A 14,959-nucleotide genomic window follows, 5' to 3' on the forward strand; every position below is an offset into this window, starting at 1 on the left:
CAACGTCGAAGGCCTCCGCCTTCGAAGGCATCCACGACGTCGATGGCCCCATGGCTAGATGAGGAGGACGTCCCTGACGTAGAACACGCAGGGACGTCAACAGGATCACTTCCTCTTCGTCTTCTTCTGTCTGGGATATTTTTATTTTACTGATACAATTTCCTTGCGGCCAACAACAGCCATACGCAGAGATTTCGTCAACCGTATCGCGGCAAGACAGCGTGTTGAAATCCGTTCCGTTGGTTTCGGATAGCACCGGCGCACGCAGCGCGCTGGTCACGTGCTTTGTGAGAAGACAGAGAGGGAGTCGCGCCTTCTGCTTCGCATTCATATGTAAACAAGAGAGGAGAATTTGCCCAGTCAATATGCCCGACTTCCGGCTTCATCGTGGCTTCACAACGAGTGACGTCAGGGCCTCTCCTTACCTTTCCTTCGTCCGTGCTAAAGTCCCTGAAAGGGCGTCCCCCCTACCCGACTTTGCGTATTTTCCCCGCTCTTTCACCTTTTCATCCCCTTTCCCCTGTGTGTTCCGGCTGAGGTGTCCTCTTCGAGAGATAGTTATTGTTGGTGGCGGGGTAAAGAGTAATAGGAATAGGTGGGTGCTATCTTGACAAACTACACACAAATGGATGAAAAGAAAAGGTTATTTCACTGTAATGACCGCTGTCTGGCTCAACATTATCACAACTGAAATGTGACCATCATTGAATAAGGCAGAAGTTAGCTGTAGTGGGCGATTATTTACACATGTACACCGAAGGACGCCTCATTGTTCGATTGTTATGTGACTTCCGCGAGGGAGTTTATTGTCACCAGCCAGGCATTCCGGCACTCACTCTCATGGAAGGCAGTTGGCCAGTGAGGCAGGAGTGGTCGACAGCCTGAAAACCATGAGTAAACTTGAGCGGTTTGCAGCGCCATTATTCGTCGCTTGAAAAGCACGGCGCCGCAGGGAGTGAGGACAAGTGAGCGCGGCATTTAGACGCTAAGATAGGGGTATAAAGGGGAAGGAAAAAAGCCCCTGCTGAATGCCTCATTTCTACGAACAGTGACAGCCCGCTTTCTGTCTCCTAATCCAGTCAGACGGGACAGCACAAGTTTGGGAGTTTGACCTCAGAATATTGGTCCTATTGCTTACTACTTAGTTGCGGTGCCTGGTGTATATTTCGGCATTATTGGCAAGTAGCCACAGCGGACCCGCCATATTAACAATTTAGAGTACTTCGTACTCTACTAAGGGAGATCATATAGCTGTCCCTTGAGGGGGGGGGGGGTAGAAAAAGTGGGTAACGATTTAGAGTACTGGGTACTCTACTATGGGAGAGCTTAAAGCCGTCCCTGGGCAGGTGAAAAACGATCGTGAGAACAACGGTGATCTGAAATGCTAACGAGTTGAAATGGAAATACAGACGTCACTACACAGAAACGGGCTTGTGTCGCTGGTTTTACAAAAAGAACAAGTTAATTTTCTGGCATATTTCATGACATATTTTAGCGCCAGCTTCGTGCCAAAGACAATTTTTCGATGAAAGACGTCAAACCTTTATTGTGACATAAGTACATACTTTACATTAGCAGAGAGCAAGTACTTGGATATGAAACAAAAAACAGCTGGCAAGAGCGTGGATCCGTGGATTCTGTGGTGAGCTTTTGCTAAGTGGTGCTCGCACGGCCCATACCCGACATTACGACATTACATGGAAGAGCAGAATCGCACACGTGTTTATGGCGCACTTCCTTGGCCTTAGCGCTGTCGGTGACACCGAGCGTTGCGGGAAGGGGGGGGGGGGGGGGTAGGTACAAGTTTTCTTTGCTGTTGATACGGGGGGTGATGTATTTAGACAGGCTCTTTATGACGGCAAACAAATCCTCTTTGTGACCTTACAGCGACGACAATGAATGTGTCATAAAATTATTGGTGGACGAGGTACAAATTGTTTATTGTTAATTAAGTTCCTATATTTAATATCAAACCAACCGAGAACAGCTTCCGTCCAAGCGCGAGACCATGGAGACCAAGTTTCATGTACATCGATGACACACTAACTAAAGTGGCTAAGGTGGCTAACTAACACTAATGATACGAAAACAATAAAACGCAATGCGACGCGTGCCACTGTTCCGACTTGATTCATACCCGCTCTCTAGCGAAGCGTGAAATGGATGTGATATAAAGAATGTATATCCGAGTTTAAGTCGTATTAGGAATTTTTGTATTGATAATTTAGCTCGCAATTGAGATTGTCGCAAGAACCCGAGCAAGTGGTTAGCTCGTTAAGTATGAAATCCGCAAGTAAACTTCTGCAGAGAGGTTCCGGTTATTTGGATGCAGGAGTGCAGGCGGAAGTTTATTTCGGGGGGAGGGTGGAGGCAATCCTTTAATCTTAAGGTGGTGCCAGGTAGATATGATCGTGTGTCATTTCGTGCTTTCAATGCCATGGTGTGCATATATATATATATATATATATATATATATATATATATATATATATATATATATATATATATATATATATATATATATATATATATATATATAAATTCCTGCCCACGGCAAGTTAGCTTTTCACCCACTTTTCTTTCTTCACATTTGGTTTACAATTCGGTCTACTAACTTCCTCTATACATTCCTTGGCAATATTGTCTGTTAGATCTTATTAGTATTGTGTCAAAACACAGAAAAATGAGCCCTTAGGTTTGCACTTGTTTCCCTTATTCATTAACGAGGTCTCGTACTGGCAGATTTGGGGCCTTAGGTTGTATACGAGGGACTATTGGTCAGCTGCTGTCACAAACGAGCGCTAAAAAAAGAGCGCGCCGCCGAATTCTGGCGACCAAGCGCCAGAGAGACGCCTCAAGGTCAACGATAAACAAGAAAACAAGCATCCAAAGACTCCCCGGGCGCGCCCTCTCCCCTCCCTCGGAAGCATAGTCTCGCCGACCAACCTCCCCACATGGGCCGCCGAGCAAGCCCTGGAAACATCTCGAAGGAAAGGGGCGTGGTGATGCAGAGTTTCGCCACGTGTCGCAGATGGCTCTCAAAACGTCTCGAACTTTCCCCAGCCTTGGCTGTGCATCGCGCCGACGAAACGATTAAAATTTTCTGGAATCGGGCGCGAATCGTATTTAAGCGAGCTGCGGAGAAGAGAGAGCAGGAGAAGAAAGTTGGCGCCAGTGTGCGTAGGGTGTATCTTCCGTGTCGGCAAAGGTTTTGTCCTCAGTGACAAAGCAGGAGAAGAAGAAAGTTTGCGCCCGTGTGCGTAGGCAGGAGATGAAAGTTTTGCCCAAGTGTGCGTAGGGTCATTCTGCCGTATCGGCGAAAGCTTCTGTCCTCAGTGACGAAGCAGGTATTGAAGAGGATTTCCATCTGAGGGGTGAAGGCTCCTGCTACAAGCAGAAGAGTGTGTCTACCGCCAGCAAGCGAAGACGCGTTGCAACAGCTACGCGTGGGAAGCCGACGTGTTACCGGCGAAGAAGTTTGGTGCTTGGAGGGCGGCCAATTGAAGACGCGAGGTTTCCTGGAAGAGAAACTTGAGGGGCAGCGGAACGACAACGGCGCTGAACCGTGAGTGGTTCTTGGAAGAGTATTATTCAGACTTTGTTCTAAGGACTTCGAACTGAATAAGTTTTTGAACTATTTAGTCTTTAAGTGACTTGGTTGTTCGATGCATGTGATTGCATTGTAGTACGTATTGTTGTTCGTGTCCATTGTTTCGAGTGTGACTGATTGTGCTGTGTAGTACGTTGTTTGATCGGTGACATATCGTATTCAACTATTGTCGAGTGCGCATATTTGTGTATCGTTTGATCTGTCATATTTGAAAATATATTTTGTTTTGTTTATCAACTCTCAGCTCTGACTCATTTTTTTGTACCACAGCCGGCATCCGCTGGCGCGCCAAGAAGGACCACTTGTAAATTGTCTGCGCTTTCGTGGTGCAGTTCGGGAGGCTGATACCTCGGCCCTTGGAATTAGCCCGACGATAACCTCCCTAATTAATGGGACCTGTGACAGCTGCCAATTCGTAATAATTTCACGTGCTACGCGACGCTCATAAAGAGTGTGCCACACTCACCGCTACGGCTACTGAGGGCGCTGACTGACCCTCCCACGTTTATATTCACATATGTACCCAATAAATTGGCTTGTGGGGATAGCCCCCGTAGTAGCTCAGTGGTAGAGCATCGAACGCGTTATTCGAAGGTCGCAGGCTCGGTTCCTGCCCACGGCAAGTTATTTTTTCACTCACTTTTCTTTGTTCACATTTACATTACCACTCGGTCTAATAACGTATCCTATCTTTTTCCTTGGCATTATTGTCTGTTAGATCTTATTAATATTGTGACAAAACACGAAAAAACGAGTTCTTAAGTATACAATTATTTCCCTTGTTCATTAACGAGGGTCTCGGACTGGCAGACTTGGTGCCTTAGGTTGTATACGAGGGACTATTGGTCAGCTGCCAACTCGTAATAAGTTCACGTGCTACGTGACGTCACACATGCTCATAAAGAGTGTGCCACACTCGCCGCCATCGCTACTGAGGGTGCTGACTGATACTCCCACGTTTATATTCACATGTATACCCAATGAAGTAACTGGGGTGGATAGCCACCGCACCGTGGTATACCTCGGTTACATTACATTACAATTTGGTCTAATAACGTCCCCTATACTTTCCTTTCCAATATTGTCTATTAGATCTGAATATTATTGGGTCAAAACACGAGAAAACGAGCCCTTTAGTATACAAGCCTTTCCCATATATATATATATATATATATATATATATATATATATCACCTTCAGGCACATCACCTTCAGGCAGAGGGGAGTGCGAGAGGGCGTCGGCGTCAGCATGCTGGCGTCCGTTGCGGTACAGCACGCGGATATCGTATTCTTGTAAGCGAAGAGCCCAACGGGCGAGACGGCCTGAGGGGTCCTTCAATGATGAAAGCCAGCATAGTGCATGATGGTCGGTGACGACATCGAATGGGCGACCATACATTATATATATATATATATATATATATATATATATATATATATATATATATATATATATATATATATATATATATATATATATATATATATATATATATATATGTATATATATATATATATATATATATATCTTGTGGGCATTTAGTATACGCATTCTCTTCACCGGTACATTATCATCATTATCAAGTGTGGCTCATGCATCCTCATCATTGTCGCGTTGCATCATCATCTTGGCTCATTCATCGTAGCTGTCGGCTGCCGGTTCCTCTGGCCTTATAAAAGGTAATCCAAACCAAGACTTCATACGTGGTGGAGCGTGCTGTTAGATCCCCCGCTATCCTCTCGACCACTCTACCCCCTGGAGCTATGTTCAGGTCGCCGCTTGGGCCAGGTGTCCGAAAATATGTCGTACCAAGATGAGGCCGGTGCTGCAACCGTTCCTACTCCACCACCGCGTGCCGCGCCTTCTCACATCATCAACAGCCTCCAGCGTGAGCCCCATCCCTTCGCTGGTATGTGCGGGGAAGATGTGGAGGAATGGGTGGACGATTTCGAAAGTGTCGGCGCTGCTAACCGGTGGGATAACACCTACAAACTCGCTCACGTGTCATTCTACCTCACGGGTGTCGCGAAGACGTGGTTCCTCAACCACTTCATCGACATCCCCGACTGGTCAGCCTTCAAAGATCAGCTTCGCCATGTCTTTGGCACACCGGCTGTTCGTTCGGCTCTCGCGAAGAAAGCTCTCGCGACTCGGAAACAGCACATCGGGGAGTCGTATACATCCTACATCGAGGATGTTCTTTCACTTTACCGCTGGGTTGACACACCAATGACACAATTAGACAAAGTGCTTAAGTAAAACTTCTTTTGGGCCTAGTTGGTTCATAGCCATAGAATATACTTTTACAGCGCAAACATAAAACGATCCACAAAGAAAGCGACGACACACACCAGCGCTGACTAACAACTGACTTTATTTCGGGATATGTCAATGCATAAATACCTCCTGGGCAACCTCACCGCACATGCGCCACACATCTCGACAGATAACAGACACTCAGAGGAACAATCAGAGTTGACAAAAGAAATGAAACCGTGTATTACATACGTGATGAAATGAACTGAAACTCAGATGGGAGCAGCGTCAGAGACGTGTCGCTTATACAAAGCTGAGCCCTTTTTCTGATATGATAGGCTTCCAAAGCCAGCAGCGCATGTTCATTGTTACTCCTGCCAAGGATCGACGTCCCTTCAAAACGTGGCTCACAATTGCAGCAAGAATTAATATGAGCCACAAGATGGGCTCCTTTATCTTCGTTCTTGTTAACTTTTTGAGCGTGTTTCCTGAGCCGCTCGTTGATACATCTTCCAGTTTTTCCGACGTAGAACTTGCCACACGAGAGCGGGATGGCATAAACCACGCCGACGGCACACGGGACATAAGTCACACCGTGTCGGATTTTGCAACCTCCTCTGTTCATACCGCAAGTGCGGGAGCACAGCTTGGAAAGCTTGTTCGGGGCAGACAGCGCCATAGCGACCCCATGTCTGCCTGCCACTTTCTTGAGCTGATGGGATATCCCATGCATATACGGGACCACCACAGGCCTCGCTTTGTCCTGTACGGCGTCCGCCCGCTTGGCAGTTTTCTTTTTCTGGAAGAGCGTTTCCGCCACTGCAATCAAAAGCGACCTTGGGAACCCCGCAGCCAAAAGTCGGCTGATCTGATTTGCGAAACTATCGTGCATCTTGTGAGTGCATGATTTTCTAAGCGCCGCTTCCATGGCCCCCATCGCAATACCTCTTTTCACAATTTTCGAATGCGCCGACTTAAAAGGTAACAAGTCCTTTTTGATAGGACCAACACACATGACGTTCACAAAACTCGAGCCTTAATTCTAAAAACTGTAAAACACCACCTATCATCCACGCGCAACTAAGGACTTGTTACCTTTTAAGTCGGCGCATTCGAAAATTGTGAAAAGAGGTATTGCGATGGGGGCCATGGAAGCGGCGCTTAGAAAATCATGCACTCACAAGATGCACGATAGTTTCGCAAATCAGATCAGCCGACTTTTGGCTGCGGGGTTCCCAAGGTCGCTTTTGATTGCAGTGGCGGAAACGCTCTTCCAGAAAAAGAAAACTGCCAAGCGGGCGGACGCCGTACAGGACAAAGCGAGGCCTGTGGTGGTCCCGTATATGCATGGGATATCCCATCAGCTCAAGAAAGTGGCAGGCAGACATGGGGTCGCTATGGCGCTGTCTGCCCCGAACAAGCTTTCCAAGCTGTGCTCCCGCACTTGCGGTATGAACAGAGGAGGTTGCAAAATCCGACACGGTGTGACTTATGTCCCGTGTGCCGTCGGCGTGGTTTATGCCATCCCGCTCTCGTGTGGCAAGTTCTACGTCGGAAAAACTGGAAGATGTATCAACGAGCGGCTCAGGGAACACGCTCAAAAAGTTAACAAGAACGAAGATAAAGGAGCCCATCTTGTGGCTCATATTAATTCTTGCTGCAATTGTGAGCCACGTTTTGAAGGGACGTCGATCCTTGGCAGGAGTAACAATGAACATGCGCTGCTGGCTTTGGAAGCCTATCATATCAGAAAAAGGGCTCAGCTTTGTATAAGCGACACGTCTCTGACGCTGCTCCCATCTGAGTTTCAGTTCATTTCATCACGTATGTAATACACGGTTTCATTTCTTTTGTCAACTCTGATTGTTCCTCTGAGTGTCTGTTATCTGTCGAGATGTGTGGCGCATGTGCGGTGAGGTTGCCCAGGAGGTATTTATGCATTGACATATCCCGAAATAAAGTCAGTTGTTAGTCAGCGCTGGTGTGTGTCGTCGCTTTCTTTGTGGATCGTTTTATGTTTGCGCTGTAAAAGTATATTCTATAGACAAAGTGCGCCAGCTTCTTAAGGGAATTGCACCCGTCGCATTCAATGCCCTTGCAATCCAGAATCCGGCTACCGTTGCTGACGTTGCGACAACCTGTCAGCGCCTCGAAGAACTTGAGTCTATGCGTCTACAACCAGACAGTGACGCGGCCCATATTACGACTGATCCAAACCTGCGAGACACGATAAGGGCGATTATACGCGAAGAATTAGAATCAATGGGAGTCACACTACCTTCAGTGTGTCCCACCCAGTCTTCTTCAACGTTATTGCGGGATGTCATCAGGAAAGAGCTCACGTCCATGACCCACATGGCCAACCTGCAGCCCACTGTCTCTCGTACTCTCCCATCGTTCCCGTACACCGCCGCCGCGCCACCAGGCACCGTCAGCTCGACGTCCCCGCCACGAACGTACGCGTCGGTTGCGGCCGCACCTCCCACAAGCTTTCCCGCGAGCTTTTCATCACCACCGCCTGAGCCGTCATCTGTCCCTCTGACTGCTCTCTCTCCCGGTGCAGTTAGCGCAAGCTGCTACTCTCCTTATTGATCGACTCGGCCTACGTGCTATTATTGCAGCTATCGTGGTCACATTTCACGCTTTTGCCGCAAGCGCCAGCAAGACGAGCGCCGAGGGTATGACATACGCGAACGGGACTATACCACAGGAGCCTTGTACCAGGGCCGCCGTTATTCGTCACCACCGCGTCGATCTCCATCTCCGCCAGCATCGGGTGAACTGCACAGTAGTCACCAATCAACCCGACGCCGTTCACCGTCGCCTTACCGTCGCTCCTCTTCTCCTCTTGAGCCTGCTTCCCTTACTGCTGATCGGCGTCCGGAAAACTAAGCGATGCAGTTTTTGGAGGACAAACTGCATTCCAACACAGGACTCCAATTCCTCCAGCGCGCCCCTACAATATGATTGCGGTCACAGTTGAGGGAGTGGACGTTGATGCTTTGGTGGACACCAGGGCTGCGTTTTCTGTTATTCGTGCTGATTTGTGTGCCCGTCTTCGAAAAGTCATGACGCCTTATGATGGACCGACACTGGTTGCAGCCCAGGGAACAATGATTCGCCCTTCCGCTCTCTGTACTGCCCGTGTACTAATCGACGAAATTCTTCATCATATAGAATTTGCTGTGCTATCCCCGTGCTCTCATGAACTCATTTTAGGCTGGAACTTTTTTTCCTCTGCTTCTGCGGCTATTTGCTGTGCGCAACGTGTCGTCCATCTTACTGACACGGACCACTTGCTCAACGACGAAACCTACAGGCCACTTCGATTCAGTGCTGCTGTAGACATCGAGTTACCACCAAACGAACATCAATTAGTTACAGTTTTGTCCAACGAAGTCGACTCTGGTGACATTTGGTCACTCCGTCACCGCGTTGCCTTAATAAAGGCATAGCTCTCGCATCAGGTGTGGCTCGCTTCAACAATGGATCAACTGACCTCGCTGCTACCAACACCACACAAGATAAAATTTTACTGCCACGAGGCACTACTGTCGCCTGCGTTGCCGATCTGCAGCCTGTGTGCGTTGTGCCTCTTACCCCTGTCTCCTCTAAAGGCCATCCTGCAGATCATGCTGCTTCCTCAGCCTTTACAGCAGCCATCAACAAAGACTTGACAGACTCACAGAAGCAGCAGCTGCTTGATTTGTTGGAAAAGCATGCAAACTCTTTTGACGTTCATTAATCCACCCTGGGCCAGGCAACCGCTACAGCACATCGTATTCAGACCGACGGAACATCCATTGTGCACAGCCGTCCGTTCTGCGTCTCTCTAGCCGAACGGAAAATTATTGAAGAAAACATAGACGATATGCTCCAACGGGAGATAATCCGACCCTCAACCAGTCCTTGGTCGTCGCCCATCGTTCTGGTGCGTAAAAAAGACGGTTCCGTACGATTTTGTGTCGATTACTGAGCACTCAATAAGATCACTAGGAAGGACGTATACCCCATGCCACGCATCGACGACGCCCTAGATTCCTTACAGGGTGCTGAATACTTTTCGAGCCTCGACTTGCGTTCCGGCTATTGGCAAATCCCCATGCATGAAGATGATAAAGAAAAACTGCGTTGGCAACCCCGGATGGCCTATACGAATTCAATGTTATGCCGTTCGGCCTATGCAATGTGCCCGCAACTTTTGAGCGCATGATTGACACCGTGCTGCGTGGCCTGAAATGGAAGGCTTGCCTATGTTACCTCGATGACATTGTTGTCTTTTCATCGACGTTTCCTCAACATCTACAACGCTTGGACGAGGTCCTGACTTGTCTTGCGGGCACTGGTCTTCAAATTAACACCAAAAAGTGCCATTTCGCCAGCATATTTATCAAGGTACTCGGTCATGTGAGCAAGGACGGAATTCGTCCAGACCCTGACAAAACTGCTGCAGTGCTTCGCTTCCCTCGCCCTGAAAAACCGAAAGATTTGCGAAGTTTTCTTGGTCTCGCCTCTTTCGGCGATTTATACAAAACTTTGCCTCCATAGCCGCACCACTTCATAAGCCACTTGCTTCCGGTATGCCCTTTCAGTGGTCTCAGGATTGTTAATCGGCTTTCGACAGGTTGAAGAGTGCCCTCACGACCGACCCTGTACTTTCTCATTTTCACGATGATGCACCGACCTACCTGCACACAGACGCTAGCGGCCGCGGTTTAGGAGCCGTGCTCCTGCGACGCGACAACTCTTCGCGAGAGCGAGTCGTTGCATACGCCAGCCGCGTCCTCTCCGCAGCCGAGAGGAACTACACGATCACCGATCAAGAGTACCTCGCCATCGTTTAGTCAGTACAGAAATTTCGTCCATATCAGCATAGCCACCATTTCACCATTGTGACTGACCACCACGCTTTATGTTGGCTTTCGACACTCAAGAACTTGTCGGGACGCCTCGGACGCTGGATTCTACGCCTCCAAAAATATGATTTTGAGATCGAATACCAGTGTGGCAGGAAGCATAGTGACGCCGACGCTCTTTCTCGCTGCCCACTACCAGCGACTCCACTCGGGGTTTCCGCAATCAATTTGCACAACACTCCCTCGGAGTCCACGTCTACAGCGGTTTCCTCTCTCGCCTCTATGGACCAGCTGCCTTCGGACGACCCCCACGATTTTCCTTCTCGACAGTTGGCTGACCCATACTGTCGACGTATTATAGGCTACCTCACTGGCAGTTCCCGTCCACCTAATGCAAGGCTCCGTCGCCAACTCTCGCAATTTAAGCTGGACAACTCGGTGCTGTACCATAAAATTCACCATTCTGACGGTCAGCGCAGGGTTCCCGTTCTACCCCGATCGCTTCGGTCTGAAGTCCTCAGAGCGCTTCATGACCATCCGACTGCTGGTCACCTTGGTTACCATGAAACCTACGATCGCCTTCGAAGTCGGTTTTATTGGCCTGGCATTACCACTAGTGTAGTTCGGTACGTCGGGTCCTGCACGACCTGCCAATGTAGAAGACTACCAACATCTGCTCCCGCCGGTACACTACAGCCTCTTCCGTGCCCAGCCACACCATTCAAAGTTGTAGGCGTCGATCTTTATGGCCCCCTCCCAGTCAGTGCTGCTGGAAACCGGTGGATAGTAACAGCCGTTGACCATTTGACGCGCTATGCCGAGACGGCATTCGTTACTACTGGTTCAGCTTCTGAAATTGCCGATTTCATCCTCCGAGCCATTATACTGCGTCATGGTGCTCCACGTGTGTTGCTCAGTGACCGTGGAAGGGCCTTCCTTTCACAACTAGTGAACGAACTTCTTCACGTCTCCGGCGCAACTCACAAGACTGCCTCTAGTTATCATCCCCAGACTAACGGCCTCACTGAACGATTCCACCGCACTCTTGCTGACATGATCGCCGCCTATATTCAACCAGACCACAAAAACTGGGACTTAGTTCTACCATTCGTCACTTTCGCCTACAATACGGCCATTCAGCGGACAACCGGCTACTCGCCATTTTACCTAGTTTATAGACGCTCCCCTAGTTCTTTCCTGGCCGTCTCTTTTTTTACCTTCCAAGCGAATTCATCTCCATCCTCTTCAGAGGAGTACGTTTCACGACTCGCACAGTGCCGCCAACGTGCTCATATGAACACTGAAGCTCGACAGCAAGACAGAAAGCTAGTTTATGATGAATCGCATCGTGCTGTATTCTTCCAACCTGGAGACGAAGTGCTCCTTTTGACGCCTGTTCGCACACCTGGTTTGTGTGACAAATTTCAGCCTCGGTTTATCGTGCCGTACACAGTTCTTGAAGAGACTTCAGTGAATTATCACGTGGCGCCACTTGTAGCCCCAGCAGATTGCCGTTATCGAACTACAGAGGTCGTCCATGTCTCCCGTATAAAGCCCTTCATGCGACGTTCTTTGTCCCCTTGACTTGCCGCGGCCAGGCTGGCCGCTTTCACGGGGGGGGGGGGGGGGAATGGGTGTGGGCATTTAGTGTACCAATCCTCTTCACCTGTACATTATCGTCATTATCATGTGTGGCTCATGCATCCTCATCGTTGTCGCGTAGCATCATCATCTTGGCTCGTTCATCGTAGCTGTCGGCTGCCGGTTCCTCGGGCCCAATAAAAGGTAATCCAAACCGAGACTTCATTATATATATATATATATATATATATATATATATATATATATATATATATATATATATATATATATATATATATATATATATATATATATATATATATATATATATATATATATATATATATATATATATATATATATATATATATGTTGCCACGAGTCAAATAATACAGATCACCAGGAGTTGACGTCTTGGCCAGAACCACACCTGAGAGCCATGTTCTCTTTTTCCAATTGTAGTCCATGCCACAGCCGATGGCTCATGCACATTAGCATGTGACGATGTATATATAAAACAAACGAAGTATTCTTGAATCTCCCCCCTTCGCTCCCTCAAAACATTTTAACGCAATAGCGTCAATTAGCTCGTTTCGCGGAAATTATACGGTGTCGGCGTCGGCGTCATTGGCTGTGAGCGAAAAATCATTACCTTATGCGTGACCGAAAGATCGAGAACTATGCAAATAAAATAAATAAATAATAAAAACCCTGGAATAGAGCAGGGACCAAACCAGGATTGTTTGGTTCCGATTGGGGAGCGAACCCGGGTCGTTTGCGTGGCAAGTGGATGTTCTACCAGACGGCCACGCCTCTGCTTGTGAAAACAGTGAAAAGAACTTCCTCAGCTAGGAAATGCAGTGAAAGTAGCTTTCATGCTTCTCCAACACACGCGTCCTGTATACATGCTTCACAATGCAACATGAAATATTGCAGTAATAATGCGTGGTACAAGCGTCCATTGCCAATAGACGTCAGAATATGGGATTATCATAATGCATCCGTGGTTAAAAGCTGGTACCCCACAACAAAAGGCACACACGCTACCGCGCCCATTTCCTTAAATCCAAGTAGGTGTGCATTGCAAATTAGAATAGACATCATGCACTACGTGTTTGAAGTACGCAGTACGAACAGGATGTCGCTATTACGTTCAACTCCTAAAGGCGAAGCTTTAGGGTCCCTTAATATTTGGCTACGTCTCTGGTGGGCGATATTTTGTGATCCTGAGTGGAGATATAAACTACTTCTCTGGAGTAATAACCACGTGGGTAATAGGAAAATAGCTTAATTCGTTCATTGCATACACGGAAAATGTAAAAAAATATATCGAAAATATCAAAACAAAAGCACTTAACCAACAAACGTTTTTTCCCGTGATTTTCTGAGGACATCAAGGTAACTTTTTTAAGTGAGACAGTTTCCACCATCCCGCGTTCGTTCTGCGTATTTGAGAAAGACTTTCTGGGCGAATGCAAAATTAGCATGACATTATTTCGTGAACAGTGACCAAATTTCGTACTGAGTATTTTTCTCAATGTGTACTCGTTCCAACAACATCGTTTCTAAAAAAGGATAGCGTTTCTATCTGAGGTGCTTCATTTTTAGAATTTTTCGTCTGTTTGATCGTTTCACTAAAACACCCAATTTGTCATTATACGCAATTTTGAATTCTTAACATTGTCATCAATAGCTGCAGTCTCACTATAAGCCTATTTCTATGCCCATTGCAAGACGAAGACCTCTCTCAATGATCTCTAACTTACCCTGCTTTGTGCGAGCAGATTTCATTTTATGCTGGAAAATTTTGTGATTATATCACCTCAACTATCCCTCTGCCGCCCAACGCTGAGCTTACGATCTCTTGTTATCTACAATATTGCAACACTTTACCACCAGTTTTCAGTAGTCTATAAAATGAAATTCGGTGACAATTGGCGACTCATTTTCACTGCATAGGTTAGTTAGGAAGGGTATGTGGCAGGGTGCTAAATATATGCTTTGCTACACCTAATATGAATATGAAAGCTTTGGAGAGCATGCAGAGAGGCAAAGCTGCTGGCGAGGATCAGGTAACATCAGATCTGCTGAAAGATGGAGGACAGATTGTGTTAGAAAAACTAGCCTCCTGTTTACGAGGTGTCTCCTGACGGGAAGGGTACCAGAGTCTTGGAAGAACGCTAACATCATCTTAATACATAAGAAAGGAGATGACAAGGACTTGAAGAATTACAGGCCGATCAGCTTGCTCTCTGTAGTATACAAGCTATTTACAAAAGTAATTGCTAACAGAGTAAAGAAAACATTACAACTCAATCAACCAAAGGAACAAGCAGGATTTCGAACAGGCTACTCAACAATTGACCACATTCATACTATCAATCAGGTAATAGAGGAATGCTCAGAGTATAAACAACCACTATACATAGCCTTCATAGATTACGAGAAGGCGTTTGATTCAGTAGAAATATCAGCCGTCATGCAGACACTGCGGAATGAGGGCGTAGATGAAGTATATATAAACATTCTGGAAGAAATCTACAGGGGATCAACTGCTACCATAGTGCTTCATAAAGAAAGCAACAGAATACCAATCCAGAAGGGTGTAAGGCAGGGGGACACAATCTCCCCAATGCTATTTACCGCGTGCTTACA

This window comes from Rhipicephalus microplus, chromosome X (assembly GCF_043290135.1).
Source record: "Rhipicephalus microplus isolate Deutch F79 chromosome X, USDA_Rmic, whole genome shotgun sequence".
Lineage (NCBI taxonomy): Eukaryota > Metazoa > Arthropoda > Arachnida > Ixodida > Ixodidae > Rhipicephalus > Rhipicephalus microplus.